General features: G+C 42.3%; 1 protein-coding gene across 2 annotated transcripts in view; it reads right to left on the bottom strand.

Annotated features, from left to right (window-relative positions):
• sema6bb (sema domain, transmembrane domain (TM), and cytoplasmic domain, (semaphorin) 6Bb) overlaps positions 1-18,710 on the bottom strand; it is a 159,621-nt gene that overhangs the window by 90,667 nt on the left and 50,244 nt on the right. The window lies entirely within an intron of this gene.

Below are 18,710 nucleotides of genomic sequence, written 5' to 3'. Positions count from 1 at the left end.
CCAACATGTTCTCCGCTTAACCCCTTTCACACCGTCATGGAAATTATGTTTTGATGCATACCGCTATTAATATGTTTCTTATAATTTTCTTCTTTTACACAGATTTGATGGAGCTGTGTTTACAGTTAATGACATGTCTATGTGTATGTTTAAAGATAAATGGCCAAAAATAAAATTGAAAATAATTAAAATGATCTTTCACAGATCTTTGGCTCTCCATGCAGTGTTTTTAGTTAAGTAGCTAAAGTATGTGTAGTATAGAATGGCTGGTGTAGACCAAGGGGCAACAACTGGTTTATTAAAATGAAGCCTATGTGGAAGAGCAAAAAGTTGCTGTTCATCAAGAATCCGCATGAGGCTGGCTGCAGAAAGACCAGAAACAATGTACACAGGAAGACACAAAACCCAGACTTTTACGGAAATGAAAAGCCTTTTTACAGCCTGGTTCAAAAACTGGCTTGGGTCTGAAACGCTAATTTAAATCTGTGGTTTAGAAGATGTTAGGATCATCAAATTGTCCAAGTCCATAGCTGTTAAAAGTTAAGCTCAAAGCTTGTGTCATAGCCAATGTGGCTATGTCTGCCGATAGGCTTTGTTTCACTGTTTCAGGGACAGAAGGTCGTGGAGACTACGTCCATATTTTACACAGTTTATAGTGTAGACTCATTATTACTGTCCCTCCCACTGAGCTAAAAAAAAAACACATATCACATAGAAGGTCTACTGTTCAGCAGCTCCTTGAATATGTTTGAAGCTGAGGACTTCAGATACGGACAAAGCCCTCTGCATGAACTGTTTTGCTGCATGTTTTCAAGAAGCTTCCTAAAAAGATACAGGCCATGCTGTCGGACCATCATAAATCATGGGGGCATTGTCAAGCAGTCTGGTCAACAGTTCAAGCCAAACCACCAAAACACAACTACAGATATTATTTTGGGAAATGGCAACACTTTGTGATATTAATTAGTGTGAGCTAGCTGTTAGCTGTAAAGAAAAAAATGTTATGTCACCTGAGCACAGCAACAGGTAACCGCAGCAGAACAGAAGAACAAAGTCTGGAGAGGAACTAACATCACGTTTGGCTGATTGCGTGAAATGCTTGGGTACAGTTTTTGGCTTCTGTGATAACTAAGAGTTACCACGAACACTAAGTATTTTTGTAATATTTTTCAATGCCATCCATCCTCTCTACATAGAAGCTGTGGAAGCTCCAGTGCCAATCAACCATGACACAGAGGCTGAGGCTTGTCTGGATTCAGCTTGATTCACAGTTTCCAAAGGTCTATAAAAGGACAGTGTATTGAAGGAAGGCCAACAACTACCTGAAGGGTTTTTAAGCTCTAATAACCTTTTGTTACTGTGTGGAAGGCTGACTCCAACAATCAAAAGACTTCAAGCTTGATACTTAAACACTTAATAACATTTTAAGAGGAACTAATGCTCAAAGAAATGCTCCTTTGCCGCAGGCATTAGGGTAAGCTCCACTTTGCTCTGCTTTTATTGTTCCACATCACAGACATGACCTTGAGAGTTCAGTACATGTGAAAGTATACTTAGTACGCAGTGGAGGATTTTATCATTGTCCCATTTTTATGTGGACTCAAAGACACCCCATAGATTTTCCAGAGACTGACCTAATTGTCATATTAGTAAGGAAGGGGAGGCTGCTTTATGGAGTGTGTAGAATCAATGACAGGTGATGTCAGGATGTCGCTTGCAGCTTCTTGAATCAGCACTAACATAAGATGCTCTAAGTAGCAGGGATATGTGGAGAAAAGGAATGAAGAGCGAGAGCAGAGAACGACGGCTTGGGTAGAGGATTTACGTTAAAGATGGAAACTGACCCAACGGCTGTAAAAATAGTTGAGAGAGTGGGGTTAGGACAAGGCAGGACGAAGTGGAAGACAAAAATAATGCACCGCAGGGAGTGATGAAGAGAAACAGAGGTGAAAGAGAGACAAGTGAGGCATTCAGACTGAAAAGAGGGAGTCATTCTGGACAGACAGAGGGAGAAGTCAAAGAATGTCAGGAATGAGAGAGACAAAAAGAAAAAAGAGTGTGAGCCAGCTTTGCCAGATTTTTCTGCAAACTGAGCCAAAAGTAGACAAGTGGAAAGGACCTCCTGGCACAGGACTCTCTCAGTTGGCAAATTCTCTTAAGGAATGACAGTCTTCTGTTTCTCAAGTTGAAGTCCCTCAAGGGTCAATGTTTGGACCACTACCCTCCAGCCAATAACGGTTATTTTCAAGATGTAACAAAGTGTGTCTCACACCACACAAAAACAACAACAGTGCAGCAGGATCTACTTTCTCAGTGGCCTTAGACTGTTTCCAGTGCCAAACATGGGTTTGACTGCTAAAAAATGAACACATCAAGATTCTTTAAGACAAAGATGAGATGGGATACTTTTCATCTGAAACTGATGCTAACTGAATGTTATTTAAAGGGATAGTTCAGTTTTTTTGAAGTGGGGTTGTATGAGCTCTATGTGACCACTAAGGACATTAGATACAGTAGAAAGTTGTCTCCTCCCCCTCAGTAAGACACAGACTGTAATCGATAGTGACGAGGAAATAGACGCTAACAGGGAGAGACCGTACCAAATTAAAAGGCTATTTCCTCTGCCTACAAGAACTAAAATTAAAAACTAATACCACAGTTTAAGAGTACACTACATAAATTTTTTTTATGTGTATTAAGTCTTCGGAAATATGAACATTTATCCAGACCTAACTAACTGGACATGTATCCTTCCACGCAGCACTAGTGCGCTCTGTCCCCCCTCCTCCTTTCAGCTGTAGGGAATGTAAACAAGCTATGCTTCGGGCGCCGGTTGTAGCCTCGCGTAAGTTTGATACAACCCCACTTCAAAAAAACTGAACTATCCCTTTAAGGCACGGTCACACTGGCCATCCAAACTGTGAAGAGCTCAAGCACGATTGTCCTGCAGCGCCGTTCCCCCTGCTGTAGAGTACAACCAGTTAACACACTACTTCAATATGAACCAGACTTTCAGGTATCACACACGCCCATGGCCCGCCTACGTCATCGTGCCTGTTTACATGAAGCACGATTTCATCAGAGTCAGCACAATGAGACACAGAGAGCACTGCTACAACTTTAGGGACTTTTTGCCTTATGGTAAGTTGTTTTGGCCCGACACAGCCCCCTAACACCCTGCTTTGTTTAAAAAGATCGTCGAGAGGTCCAGTGATCATACTTTATGGATCACATGCACTTTCCGTGCTTGTGCTTGTGCATGAAGTGAATCGTGGTCAAGCACGGCACGGTTGTGTTCACACTGGCCATTTGAAAAGTGCTTTAGGGCTTAAGCACGGCACAGTTTGCCAGTGTGACTGCGTCCTCACATAAGCTTTCAGCTGTGATTATGACAAACTGAAAATCATATGACTGAGGTAAGGCAAAAATGATTAAAAATCTCAACCCTATGAACATTTCTTTGTGCAACAAATCACAGCTGCATTTCATCTGATACATTGCTTTCAGTCATGTCCCTTTAAAAAACAGGACTGAGCTGATCTGAAATAAATCTTTTGTTGAAGAATTTTAAATAAACTGGTGGTGTGGGGCTAGAAATAAAGGAATCACCAGAGCTGTATAACCTCGCCTTTGTTTTGCTGTGGGCTTTACTTGCTACTTCCTGACTCACACTGGATATTGGCGCTGAATTCATCCTGACAGGGACTGGACGGGACTGCTATTCTTCTTCTGCAGTACCTGTTTAACTGTCTTCTCTTAAAGACAGCAGGGTGAATACAATATTCAGTTTGCCAAAAACACAAGTCTAATCGAATCAAGCCCCTCACTTTTCAGATCTCTGTATTGCTTCCAGTATGTTTAAGATTGGATTACAAACTTTTTCTTCTTGTACACCAAACCCTACTTGTCCTAGCTTCACAGGGAGTTCCTGTCTCACCTCCTCCGTCACTCCTCACCAGCCCTCTGGTTCCTCAAAGTGTAAAATCAATGTTCACCACTGTGGTTTTCTAACTGCTGGGATACTTTGCCAGAATGCATTAGCTCTTCAACATTAACAATGCAAAAAAAAAATCAGAATGAAAACATTTGTTTTTCTCTGTGCATTTGATTACTTTTTGCTGTGTTTGTTTTAAACTGCATCTTATTGTTCTCGTTGTTTGTTTGTGCTCTGTATCTCCCCTAGAGTAAAATGTTCTACATGAATAAAGATTTTTTTTTACTCTGCTTTGCTTTCCAGAAAAAAAAAACAGCTTAAGTTTGCTCTGTTAGTCAGGCAGTTAGCCTTTTGACTCCCTGGCACAGATGCACGTAAACATGAGCATATGCACTTTTTGCTCAACACAACGTATGCACACAACGAAACCACTAACACAAACATGTCCTCTGAGCATTGTGCCTTCACTTAAGCCAAACCACAGTCTTCCCTCTTTATCTCTCCCTGGCTTAATGTAAGAGCGATGTAGGAATCCTTGAAATGTGCACACAATCTCTTGGCTTTTGCTTGGAACTAGAGTGACCCGGGGTCTGTTTATGAGATATTAGCATCACCATGAAATCCTGGAGCCTTAGACACATTGCACATATTTAAAGAGAGAGTAAAGGCTGAGGGAGAAAAAAGAGGGGGGAGTGCACAGTAAATGATAAATGAAGAGTGACCTTTGTGCACAGAATGCTGATTTTCCCATGCAGTGAGAAACGCTGTAGATTTATGTGGTGGGAAATCTGTGCAGCATGTGCAGAAAGACAAAACATTGCACTTACACTTGTCTTTTAATCAGACCATGAGAGCATATTGTGTGTCTGTCTTCACCCCTGAGGTGAGGCCTGTCACATCAGTTAGCAGAGTATCTGTCATACAGAGCACCATGTGTTTAATAGATACATAATTTCAGGGGATTTAAAGGTTGGAGCTGGAATAAGATAATCTCTGACTCTGTCTGTCTGCGGTGAATGTGCTCTCATTAAAAGGCGAGAGGTAGCCTGACTATGGGGTGCAGGATGACGGAGCAGTAATGCAATACCTGTAAAAGCTTATTGTTGATGAATGGATATCTTTGAGTATTACTGGAGCTCTGCATAGAGTTGTGCTGCTGTCATTAACCTTCACAGTCCTCAAAATCACTGCTACAGAGGACTGAGGAGCCATGGTTACAATCTAGCATGGAGCACAAAAAGATTTTGCTGCAATCTGACAACATCTGCCTGAGTCTTCAGGTAATTACAGGTCTGTATTTCAGGGGGAAGATTCTCCAAAAAGGATCCCTGAGATTATTTTTTTCTCCGTGCTGTGCAAATCTTTTATATTTCAACCTTTCATGTGTCTTCTCCTTGCTTTTCATCTTTTTTGGATTCAGCATACTTCGCGAGACAAGGAGAAACATCATGTCACATCACAACCGAGAAGACAGACCTGACCTTTAGCTTCCCACTAGTTTACAACCATCATTAGCAGGGCAGGGATCAGGGGCCAAAGCCATAAATCATGCTCAAACCATCCACGTAGGAGGAACCAGAGCTACACTGCAGTAAAACTGAAAAGAAAAAAAACTCTCTGAGACTGACAGGAGACTAAAAGCAACTCCATCCATCGCTTGCTGGAGGCTCCATAAAGCCAGTAAAGGAAAACACACAAGGCGATAATCTCCAGCATGGTTATAAATAATACAGAAACCTTGCTAATGGCAATAAAAGGTTCAGGAGCAAAACAGAATCCCTCTTGATGTGATTATTCTACTAAAATTCCCCCAAGGACATGTATTATCTTGCATAAATACTCAGGAGTAACTCAATAGGGCAATATGTTCCCATCCAGAGGCTGTTTGCCCTTCTTGCCTGTGAACCAGGAGAGGTGGATTTATTGTAATGGCAACAAGTGACTGTCAGAGGGGGCATGAGGTCGGTGAGTCAAAAACAGAACATTTGGGGGAAAGGCAAGAGCTTTTAAAAAATAAGACAGACTCTGGAGACTGTACTAATGCATGACTTCATTCCTGAACGATCTACTTATAATGAGTCACTCAACTGAGAAATAACAGCAATAACAGGTTCAGCTGAAAGAGATTTTCACCTTGGTTTTATAATCCAGTTTTCATCCTCCTCAGAACAAACAGGGAGGAATTATGAGCCTCACTTTGATTTTACTCTGACATACTGATGCAGAATGCTGTGCATCACGAAAAGATCAAAACCTGTATAGTTTTGCAAATGCAACATTTTACAGGTGACAAAGTTTTCTCTTCAGTCTCTCTTTATTCCCTTCTTTTGATCAGCTTATTGAGCTCCACAATCAAGCAAACAGATTAGGCAGTGGGTGGCATTTTTTGGAAGAATGATCATTTATCTCTCAAACCAGTGGCGATTGCTCTGAGACTGCAAGGGAAGCTCAGCTTCCCCTACAGTGTCCCCAAAAAAGTGGTGATATGTTCTGCTGTGTGTACATTTTATTGACAAAATATGTGCTAGAATTCCTTCATCTTTTGTTCAGTCAGCAACCTATCACAGGTAACTGGCTCAACCTCCTTCTCATTCATCCCTGCAGCGTCTCAGCTCTTTAACACAGTCGGAGGCTGAGCGTCTTTTGACTTCAGCGGGGAAGCGTAGAGTGGATTGTTCCACTGTAGAAACTGGACGGTCATTGGATAAACGCTGGGCTTTGTACCGCCCATTGGACACTGAGCGTCTCTGGGGGTCTATGAGGCAGTGGGCTGGCCTGGACGCTGGGCTTCTGCATGATGATTGGATGATCTGTCTGAGGCCGAATCCCTTTTTGATTGACAGTGAAATGAGCCAGTCAGCGATCTTGAAGTATAACCCTCCACTGGAGCATCTTCTGTAGAGAGGGGCTTCTCCGGTTCAAAGCGGCTCAAGTCTAATGGGCCAAGGCCGTTTAAGCAGTCTAGCTCTGCTGGCCATTGAGAGAACACCGGTAAAATCCCTGGAAAAAACACCTGGTTGGTACGACAGGGTCACAGATCATTTTCTTGAAAAGGAACAGAGGGTAGAATTTACGTTTAAATAAACAGACAAATTTACTATGTAGGTCGAAAAAAATGAGCTTCCCCTCCTTGACTGACCAGCAGCCGCCACTGTCTCAAATATACGCAGGTTTGGCGTAAAGCAAAAGTCACAATTAGCCCTTGGTGAGAAGTGAACCACCTCTGTAGTACTGTAGTGTTGGAGCTACCTTGCTGAATACTGCAGCTGTTGTTTTGTCGTACATTTAATTCAGCTCCATACTCTTCTTCACACACACTAACAAGATATAAGATGTCAATTACCGATCCCTCGTTTTACTTGGCTTCATCACATATTTGTTTACTTCTAGTCTCAAACCACGGTGTGCTCACTGGCTTTAGCAGCTTACATCACTCTTTGATCACATTTCCTCAAAAAGCTCAAAATACACAGTGTAAAAAAAAACAAAATGACAAAATCTTGAAATAAGAGATAACGCACAAAAAGAGTAGCACGGTTTTCTTGAGCACATCATAAAGTGGCTGCCTGGGCAAGGTGAGATTGTGGAATACACAGATACTTTCAGATGATACAATGTGTGAAAGGCCAGCATGAAAAGAGATGGTGACAAAGCAGGAGAGTGCCGCCGGGACAAAGAGGAAGAAAGGACTCTGGTCTACAATTTAGGCTCCACAACAACATCTCTGCATGCTAATGGTGTTTATCTCCTCTTCCTCTATCTCTCCTTCCTGCACCTTGCATGAGACTTGAAATGGAGCCACTGTTTGGTTTGCAGGGGACGAGATCAATGTTTTTTAACACAAAGCTGAAATAATTCATTTTGTGGGACTGCGATGTAAGTTGCAGGCTACATGACTCAGTTGTGTCCACTTTTTTATTTTTAACAGAAAATATTACAGGGAAATCATCTTGTCACTGCAGAGGCCCCCTATTATAAACAGGACCTGAAAGCTATTTTCTCTTTCCACACAGACGGAGAGTCAGAGCAGCTTTTCAAAGCAAAAGTCCGACATGCAAGTCTGCCAACCTTTGATTTCTCTCTCACACACACACACACACACATACATGAACCCAGCAGCCTGGACTCATAAAAGCATCTCTCGATCCGTCTTTCACCGTCTTCCCTCTCCTCCCTTTTGGCTCCCACACCTTCTCCTCTCACAAAATCTGCCACCTGCTCATCCAATTTGGTCTGATAAATCCCACCTGTATCAATTTCAATTCAGGTTCACTCACTTCTGCAAAGCCCAGGTTCCCTTTCCTGCTTTATCTCCCCTTGTTGCTTTGAATGTCACATCTCATGTGGTTTCCAGACGCACACGCACACCATCACAATCGCACTCATGCACTGTGGTGTCAATCAACAGACATCTCCATTTGACGACTGCGCACGCCAGGCAGCTGCGAACAAAGCCACATGCTTGCAGAAGATCCAGAGTCACAACAAACAAACAGAAATACAACACACACACACACACGCACACACACAGAGATACTCACACTATCATCGCATTGCAGGCACAACTCCCAGGCCTGGCTCTGTGTGTGTGTGTGTGTGTGTGTGTGTGTGTGTGTGTGTGTGTGTGTGTGTGTGTGTGTGTGTGTGTGTGTGTGTGTGTGTGAGTTTGATCCCTCTCACCGTGTCTGAGAGGCATGTTAATCAGCGAAGGAGGCTGCCAGCCCAGCCATATACGTCTCTATCTTTCCCGCTCTCACTCCTTATGTCTCAGTCTCTGCGTGTCTATCTAAATCTCTTCTCTTCAATCTGTCTTGCCTCTTGTCACACCCCATTTCTCCACCTTTACCTGCATTTATCTCACATTCCTTTCCTTTTTCCACCCCTCTCTTCTTTGCTGGGGCTCTCACCCCATCACAGCAAATTATGCTCCTCTTTTTTTTTGCACCAACATCTTACTGCATTTCCCCCTTTTCGCTTAGACTGATGGGATTTAAGACTCTAGAGACGAGATGGTTTATTTAGAAAGGCATAGTGACGACTCCCTCACTTTTACCCACAGGCCTGACATTTTATTGCACCCCCCTCTTCCCTCCTGTCACCCCCCCACAACTCCTCTTCAACCCTCCCGCTATGAAGCTTTCGGGGATCTGTTTGTGCCTGCGTTAAAGTGGATTTGGTTATGGTGACTGGATCAGTGTGGGTGGCTGTGGGTTGCTGGATGAGTTTCACAGAGCGAGTTTTTAAAAGAACAAGATTTGAAAGCTAAAGGGGAGCGGGTGGAAGAGGAGGGGGATGAGAGGATGGGAGAAGGAGGGTGAGCTATGCGGTGAGAGATATGGCGAGTTATGTGTTTACAGAGACGGTTCCTAAGAAGATTTCCAACCCAAGCACTCTGTTATAAGTCATGTTGCGGGGGAGTGAAGGGAGGTGGTCTCCTCGGCGCAGACGGCGATAACAATGGTGAGACGGAGCATGATGGAGTAAAGCAGAAGTGGGACGGAAAGGGGGAATTAAATGAGAAGGAGGACATAAGGAAGTGTTGTGTTCGCAGTCAATTTAAGGAGAAGAGGTTCTTCATTCAATGCTGAGAGTTCAGGCACAAAAGAGACCTTTTAGCTGTGTAAAACAATGGTGCACGGCCGAGGCACACATTGAAAGAGATGTCACTTCCTTGACCTGAATAGCCCAGGCAGACGTGTCATGCTTAACAGCTTCTTTTCTTTACTTAACCCCATAAGGCTCCATCCGTCTTGTCGCACTTAAAAATAAATGCACTCACATGACACAGTTCTGAGATAACATCTCAATGGGGCTTTCCTTGCTCACTCATCCAGTAACATCAATTCCACTTTGCTTAAACTGGCTCAAGCTCAAGCCTCTTCGCCCGGTCTACGATTGCAGGGATACTCAACAACATTACTAAGTACCTGGTATCTCATGGAGCACGTCCAATCAATAAAAGCCATTTCCTTTTGGAAGTCAATGCATACCCGCTGCTCTGCTTGTCATGTTAACTCAATAAAGCTCAAAGGAAACGTCAAGTACAGAGCGATATTTGGCTGAGCTCTCACGTGTATGACATGGAATAAAAGCAGCTGAAGTCAAGTAAGTGGGACATAGATGCTTTTCGCCATATTGAGACAGTCATCGTTTTCTGTCTGCCGCCACCATCGAGACAGGAAGCTAAGTGTCTGTTAAAATGTTGCACTGCTGTGTTTCAGGTTGTTGTTCCTTTAACTCGACATGTAAAGCTTTATATTACTAATAATTAGCTGTTTTCTTCACACCTTTTATTTTCCATTATATGAGTGTCTCATTCTCCCATTTGAAGCACAGGATGAAGGGAAAATAATGGCAGAGTAAAACTGGTCAATTGAAGGTGAAGGCCTGAGAATAATGTTTCCCCAAGATTATGTATTGTTGAAAGGCTGAACAGTATAGTGGATTTGTTCGTCACCTGTCATGTAGTCGGTGGAGAGAGTCGAAGCAGCTGATCTGGATTCTTAAAACCCAACAAAACAGGAATCCAACACATAACAGCATCATCCCTCTCTCACGTCTCCCCATTAAAACACTGCTAGGTTCTTTGTGCTCTTTCCACTTCACCACATCGGTGGCTACAGACAATATTTTGTCCTCTGAATAACAGGGTAAGTGGCTCATCCATTGATTGGTCTATCTCCGGGCTTTTGAGCAACAGGGTATAACACTGCAGAGCCAGACAGGACGAGACTGAGCCCCCTGCTGCGGCTGTTGACAGAGGCTGCCATTTAAAAAACACTGAGAAGAGGACAAACAACAAGGCGTTGAGGAAAATTGCCCGGCTTGGTTTCAACAGAATTATTTCTCTAACACTTTCATCCTGCTGGAATATCCTAACAAATACTCTGGAGCTTAACTTTACCCCTAAAATCCCAAAAAGAGGCGAATGCTTCAGGCTATTGTCGTCCAATTGTTCCCCCTTTGGATACTCTTACAGAGTTACGTATCCTCAATCTGCGATTCTCAGTGAGTTCCAGGAGCTGTGTTGTAATGTAGGAATCTGCAATTCTCTGCTTTCCTTAAAACCAGCTTGGGCTACTTCCATTGAAGTTCACTGCAATTTCAAGAATGACTCTGAACAACCCTGAGGGAATGTAAACATGATGCATTCGGTAAGTGTAGGTGGACACATCCAAAGCTGTAGTGCACTTATAAAACCCTCCAAACATAACAAGGCCTCAAGCTGTGCCTCTCTCTGGGCTGTGGTGGTCACAGTCACTGTGGAGGAACTCAGATCCCTGATGTTTTTCTCTCGTATAACAAACATGGAAAACAAAGTTTATGCTGCTATACTGTGATTTTAAAAGCTTCTGTCACACAGTCTTGTCATTGTTTATTTTAAAGGAAAATATATTTGAGTTAGTTTTCATGGCTCCGCTCAACCATCTTCAGTGCCCACTCTGATAGTCATCTCACTCCGGACAAAAATAAAGACACCCTGTGGGAACAAAGTCGGTGGAGCCAAGTTAAAACAATTTGTCTTCTCTTAGCTGAACACATGACAACACGACTATAATAGTGGATTATAATGATGGTTTTTCAGGTCAAAAGGGGGATCATGCCAGCAAAATCATGTGCTGTGTATGACTGGTAAAATTAATAACTAATTCACTAAATACTTAAAAGGAATATTGTCTGGGTTTTTTTATCCATGTGTTCAGTTGGCAGCTGATAGCAGCATCTGATTTTCTGCTTGAAAAATTGTTGCATATGTTGTGAGTTTTTCTCAAACATACGCTGTGAGCTCCATGTGATGACCTTTACTGTGTTTGATTTCTTTGTATCTGTCTTGTAGTAAAATATTGGCTCTCTTGATACAACCTTACTTTTTTGGCACACAGTCCAAAGTAAGACCAGTCTGCACCAACTTGAAACAAACAAACAAAAAACTGAAAAACATTAACAAGATGGCAACTCGTCAAACTGAACAAAAATAGACAGTTTGAGTACAACACTGTGGCTCTCTAAGTTCCATCATGCAGTTCCTAACACTGTCTGAAAACAGAAACATAGTCTGCACAGCAGAGCACAGTTAACACTGTGAGAAGTGCCATAAAGATTTTGGCTCACAGAAACGTACAGAGCATGTGCTCTTGCGTCAGACCACATGGCAATTAGAAGTGAAGCAATGCTCCAGGCCCGGATTGATCCTGCAACAACAAACCTGCCTGTTTATTGACAGATCTCCGGGGTTTCACTGCTGCACAGATGCCCTGAGGCCACTTCGTTGGGCTCCAGCTTTCACACTCTCCCTCGTCCATGCTCCCTCATGTTCTTTGTGACCATGTGAGAAACACAGCTATTCAATATTCCCTTGCCAGTGTCAGACTTGGTTTTCCTATCAACAAATAAGTCCAGCCTCAGAGCATGAAAGCTGTTATTATTCTGTTTTGGCACAGCAAAACAGTTTGATTAAGTCCTACCTTGCCTTAGGAGCCAGGATTTGACTTCCCTTTCAGATTTGATACAATGTCTGAATAAAAACTCTAGCATTGCAGTGTGCATATATCATTTCTGACACAAACTTAATGCAATATTCAGTGTTCATTTGAAATATGGAGCTTGCATGAACTCCATCAGGTCAGATAATGATTCTGGTAGTCTGAAAGACAGTTCAAACTGTTTATGCAAATTCCTTTTGAAAGTTTACACATTTGAAATGTCAGTAATGGTATGTATAGAAAACACCATTTGTGAAAACTATGAAAATACAAAAAAGGACAACTATTGACAAAGAAGCATAAGCCATAATGCCAATGCTCTGATTGTTATCAAGTCTCAAGTTGGGTGATTTTATCCTCACGAACAATTCTTGAAATTGAGTCTATCAACTGGTTGAGAGCATAGACTGTATATAGAGTGGACAGCGTGGCTCCACCATTTATCACTGTACGGTTTTGAAGCCAAAATACCGCCGTCACAGGCGCCACCATTGTAGCAGTTTGCAGCCAGAGTCTGTGCAGTACAGACGATGAGGGATTCTGGGAGAATCTGAGTGGAGCTGAGTGACAAAAAAAAAAATTATTATTTTTTCTTTCAAGAGCCTAATCACTTCCTGACTCTCCCTCCCAACATATTTTACAATGCCCGAAAAAAATACATACGAATGTCAGCTGTCAATCATCGTTAAACATGACGTAAAACCTTGTTTTTAATCTTGTATAACTAATGAAAACGAAACTTTTCAGAAAAAAGAGGACTTGAATACAAGACAGCCAAATGACGTGAGAAACATTTCAACGAGGTGTATTAACTTTTTAAAGTTCTACCACAGCCCATCTGGAAAGCCGGGTTTTTTAACCTATACTGCTGCCAGTCACCAGGGGGAGCAGTTTTTGTGGGGACCTCACTTCAAGCTGAGCAAGCGGACGTCAATTTTTTTTTACAGTCTATGGTTGAGAGGTATCAAAGGTAAAACTCAGCAGAAGGGTAAGACGACTTCTTTTCATTGATTTCATAAAACTTTACTTCCTTTTGCAACCAGTGGGCTCACGTCCTGTTGGCCTTTAGAAAGGACAGAGGATGAAAGCATGTCTGCATGCGCCCAACTTTTCGTGCCTGAAGCCTGCAAAAGTATTCTGTACACGTTTCAAGGTGATAACCTGAGTCCTTTCCTACGTTTAGCGCTGCCAGGTCATGCTGTTCCAAATCTGAGAAATCATCATGGATTTACTGCATAAAAAATGTGAACTGTGGTGAAATAAATGCCACAGTAGCTCCATTTACAAAGGACCCACATCTGACTCAGCCAAATTTTCTCCATCTGCAGGCAACATGAAAACACAATGAACAGCTGAAGGACATCTGTCAGGATGGGAACCCCAACTACGAGGGGGGAAAGCAAAAAGGGAAAGAGTAGAAGTCTATGCAGAGGTGAGGATGATGAAGGATGGTACGAGGAGGGGGTAGAGATTAAGACAGAGAAGAGAGAAAGGTAAGCTCAGCGTTAAAGAGAGCAAGAGCACATAAATGAATTTTAGAGCTGGAGCGTGATGACACGGGGAGATAAAAATGAAAAAAGAGGGGTGTATTGGAACAGCTGGAGACAAATGAAAAGATAGCAGCGAGGCAGCCTCCCCAACAGTGTGGTATACCACGTCCTTGTGCTAAAACAGTCTGGCTCATGACAAGATAAGGACAGCTATCACAACCCTAGCCCCCATTATTTTAACTCATCCCAGTGGAGTTACTGAATACCATTCCCACAACTTCTGTTGCCCTAAAGCTCTTACCAGGAACAGCAACTGTTTATTCACAGACAAAACAAAGAGAAACAAAAACAGAAACAACCCTTACAGTGGCATTAAATGGAGTTTAAAGAGCGTCACAAAAGGACAGACACAGTTCATTAATTGGTGCTCCTGAGTTAGACCTGCTAGCTTTATGGCTCTGACCATAATGGCTGCTTCATTTTTCTTCCCCTTTACTCTCCTCTTAAATTGTAGATCTCTGACCACAGAGTAGAGGAAAAGGAACTGTTTAATGCTATATGTCAAGGCCTCTATGAGCTTTGAAATGGCTGCCCAGTGCTAATCAGAGTGAGTCATGCTGTGGGAAATCTGTCGGAGAGATAAAAAGAGTGAAGGCAGGGACAAAGAGAGCAACAACAGAGCTCTGAATAACCAAATATTCTGCTTTACGGCTGTTCATTAACCTCAAAACACAACCCCTCGCTGTTTTCATTCTTTGCTGCGCGTTTCCTCCTCTTTATGCATCGCTCTCTCTCCACTCACCGCCAAGCTTTGCCTCAATGCCAATGGGCGCTATGGCAACAAGACACCGACTCCAGCAGGGTCTTGGTGAATACTAGAATCAACCTGTTTGTTTATATGTCAGTTCCCCTTTGAGTAATTATACATACTATTATACTATATTCATGGACTAAAATCCTTTCACACCAGCAAAGGGTAAAATTAATCCCCCCTGGAAGCTCGATGATGTTTTGACTCTTTATGAGAGCTAGGGCAACTGATTAGCCATCAATGCTAGCTATCTGGGCACATTTTCACTCTTGTTTAACAACATTTCTAAGGCTGATCTTAAGTTAGCAATTTTAATGAGTAAACTCAGAGCTTTTCAGTAAGTAAGCTACATTCTGTCTTCAAAAGAGAAATAATATGTGAGGAGGGACACAGAGCTCTTCGAGCTACCAACTTTTTTTTCAGAAAGCCAAACGTTGCTAGTTCACTAACAGTTATTCAAAATATTAATGTCATTCAGGAAAGGAAGTGTACAACCTTTATGCTACAATATAGCCTATGATATGAGCTAGCATGTTAGCTTTCTAACAGGATACTGAATTAACAATCAATTTTGAAATATCCCACAGCTTTTGTAGTGTTTTTTATACACCAGCTGGCAAGTATGCTAAATAAATCCAGACTGCTAACCAATGCTAACCATCTGTGTAGCATGCTTTTTCAATATCAGCTTCTTTAACTCCTTTGGGCTGTAAAGAGGTTAGATGTTGTCATAGTCACATGGTTTCTGAAGCAGCAGCCTATTTTGAGGCCTGTAGATGGTAGTCGCCATATTTTAATTGGTGAGTTGATCTAACTTTTGATAAACCAAATGAGAGGCAAGGAGATGAAGTTCTTTAGCCAATTTGCAAGAAGCTACCATGTGCCAGCTTGTCAAGTCAGCAATATCCCAAATTACACAAATACAACACGCCCCAGTACAGAGTATGCAGATGGAGAAATTACCTACCCAGACCAAAACTGTTTTTAATGTTAGCACCTTTCTATCAGCAGTAAAAATCAACATTTTTGATAGGGCCTCGAGTGGCCACTATGGGAACTTCTGTATTAATCCTGTAAACCCCAAGGCCACCCAATTGGGGGACTTTGAGATCGCTCCACAAAAGTCATAAAAAGTACTTGAGTTATTACTCTGAGCCAATTTCCCAAGTGTTCCCTTGATTATGTTACCAGAATGATTTAAATAGACCCTGTAGATGCAGAGATATACTCTTTTCAATTTAGGTGTGTCATTTTTTACTAGCAGAGACCCAAAAAAGAGGCCTGAGTCTCAACATTTTCACACAGGCTTCAGTTCTTATGTCCAGGTGTTGCTGCTTGAAACACACTTACTAGTTGCTGAAGAGTTCTGAAGTTAAACAATGGTGCTCACCACGTTATAAATGCTGAATCAGCTTAACTTTAGGTCAACATGGACAAGGTGGAGACGACGCATGCATTTGACCGGCTGCACACGGCTGTTCCCTGTCTGCCAATCAGTCAAACTAGCAACATCCCTACTTATGTCAGCAATCCAGAAAAAAGGTTTTTGAATTATAATGATAACGTGGCATGATAGGGGGTAGTTTTTGACATGCATTGTTAAAAAAATCGACTCTGCTCTTATTATTCCACAATTGTCAACAATTTCAAGGGGGCTTGTTGTTTCTTAACAGATAAAGAGAGTAAATCGATTATGGTTTCATGGCTTCTATCCCGGTGTCTGTTTGTCATATAATTTCTTTTGTGCAATTCAGGAGTCACAAACCCTTCATTTTACTTGTATGCCACACAAGTGAATTTATTAAAGATAGATTAAAAAGAATGTTGCATCGGTTACTCAGCCAGAGTACAGCACTTTATCCTCCCTCTGAGGAAAAAAAAAATCAAACAAAAAGTCAAAACAGATTTCAAAGCAGTTCAGCCTTTTTATATTATTCTCCCATCAGCTTATTTTGTCCTTCATTTTATATCCTCTGGCCAGTGCTGATGTCAGCTCAAGGCCATGCTCTTTTCCTGTGAATGCACCTTCTTGTGAAGAAGTGTTCCCGCTCATAATAGAAAGCTTCCCACACAAAGTGAAGAACTCATGTTGGAAATTAAAACTTGTCTGGAAAGGTAGAAAACTAACAGGGTCTTTCCTTTAAGGCCCAAAGAAGCCACGAGTGAGAGCGCTTTGATTTTTAGAGAATTGTCTGCAGATGAAGACAGAAAAAAACACTCAGGGCTAAAATCCATCACAAATCCTGAGTACAATGGGAAGTTAGGCTCTGACTGGAGTTGCTCTTTGCTGTGATGGCTGGTTGACTCGTTGAGCTGAGCTTCAGCTCCCCAAGGAGGCCGCCGAGGCTGCCTCACTTATCCCCCCGCCGTGATGAGTGAACCGCTTTGAAGAGGGTTTGAGTAATGAGGGTAGTGCCATGTAACCTGGCAAGTTGCTGCACAAGAAGATGCCAAGAGAACAAGAGAGCTGCTCCCTTTAAGGGGAAGACAACAAGGGCAGAAACTGTAAATGTGAAAAACATGTCTTCATGTGACTCCAAAATGTGTTTGATTTTAGCTTCCAGTAGTGTTGACGTGCAGCTGCGGCTGAAAGAGTACAGCTGACCAGATGTTGGGTTGCATTTTCTATTAGCTGGTCTGCCTGTTAGTGGGAGGGGATCTAGTTAGTCCAAAAAGCACCAGATGCTGTTTATAGTGATCAAAGATTGCAAGGAAGAAATAAGATGAGGAGACAGGTTGGGTGTAAGGGAGGGCTCAGATTTTTTTTTTTTCTGGCTTTCACTTCGTGTGATTTAATACAAATCAAACAACCAGAAGCAGGAGACATGTGAAAGAGTTTAACATTTGAGCAAATTCCCTTGAAATAAGTGATTACACCATCTTTCCTGAATCATCTGTAAAGCATCTCTTATTGGAAAGTGAACTCAGTCAACGGTCACAATAGGGATGTATAGCGAATAAAATTAAAAATGTATGCTTTTTATGTTCTAGGAGGTATCTTAAGCCCCGTTTCCAGCAAGCAGTCCAGGTCGGTTCAGTACGGTTTGGCACAGTTTGTTACAGTTAAGCCTGATTCTGTTTGGGTTTCCACAGCAAACTGTGCCCTCTTGTTGTAGGCGGCGTGTAAGCCAGATGTCAGAGCCGCAGCTGTTAAATAATAGCGTGATGCTGTAGCAGCACGACACAGTTTACCCCGCTAATAAATCCAACAAAGAAGAAAAATGTGACACAGTAAACAAAGAGCATAGATGGAAGACATACAGCATTTCGTCCTCTCTGTGATTGACATGTAGCTCTTAGATACAAAGTACAATCAAGCTTTGTTTCAGAGAAGTCTGTGTGCCGCCAGGAGAAATACAGCCGCTGTTGGGGTAAGTGACGATTCTTTTGACCAATCAACTGTCGTAGCTCCACCTTCCGAGAGTGGATTGGTTCAGTCTGGCACCCATATGAAAGGGTCCCAAAAAGTGGGACGGCTCATCTTGGTTACTTGGGGATCTGTCCCGGGATAAGTCACAAAGAACCGAACCGGTCTGGTTGGTGGAAACACGGCTTTGTTCTGTTCACAAGAAGAGTGCATATACCATTAAAAACAGATCTGCAGATACAAAAGTCTCATTTCATAAAACTGTTTTTTTTTGTCTGCTGTCAGAAGTTTGGTCACTGATTGTTTTCTCAAGTTTGAGAAAGTCCAAGGACACAAGCTGACAACCTTTAAAGTCTGACGATGATTTGTAATGTTGTATTTTTGTGAGGCTGTATAGTCTTTGCGACCAGTCCTAGTTCAGTGTGCTCTCAAAAGTCGATTTGGAAAGCTAGTAAAACTAATTGAACTGGAAATATGGGTGAAAGCTAATTTCCTTTCATGCTTCACCTGGGTGGATAGAGACAGGCTGGGACTTTTTACTGACAGTGTGTGCATGTGGGTGTGTGCATCAAAGGGTGTTTATGTGTGTGTGAGAGAGTGAAGAACATGACAGAAATGTCTAACC

The sequence above is a fragment of the Halichoeres trimaculatus genome, unplaced genomic scaffold (genome assembly GCF_033239565.1).
Source record: "Halichoeres trimaculatus isolate MK-OKI-2021-1 unplaced genomic scaffold, fHalTri1.1 fHalTri1_scaffold_4, whole genome shotgun sequence".
NCBI lineage: Eukaryota > Metazoa > Chordata > Actinopteri > Labriformes > Labridae > Halichoeres > Halichoeres trimaculatus.
The sequence above is the reverse complement of the archived record's forward strand: the minus strand, read 5'-3'. Positions and strand labels throughout refer to the sequence as shown.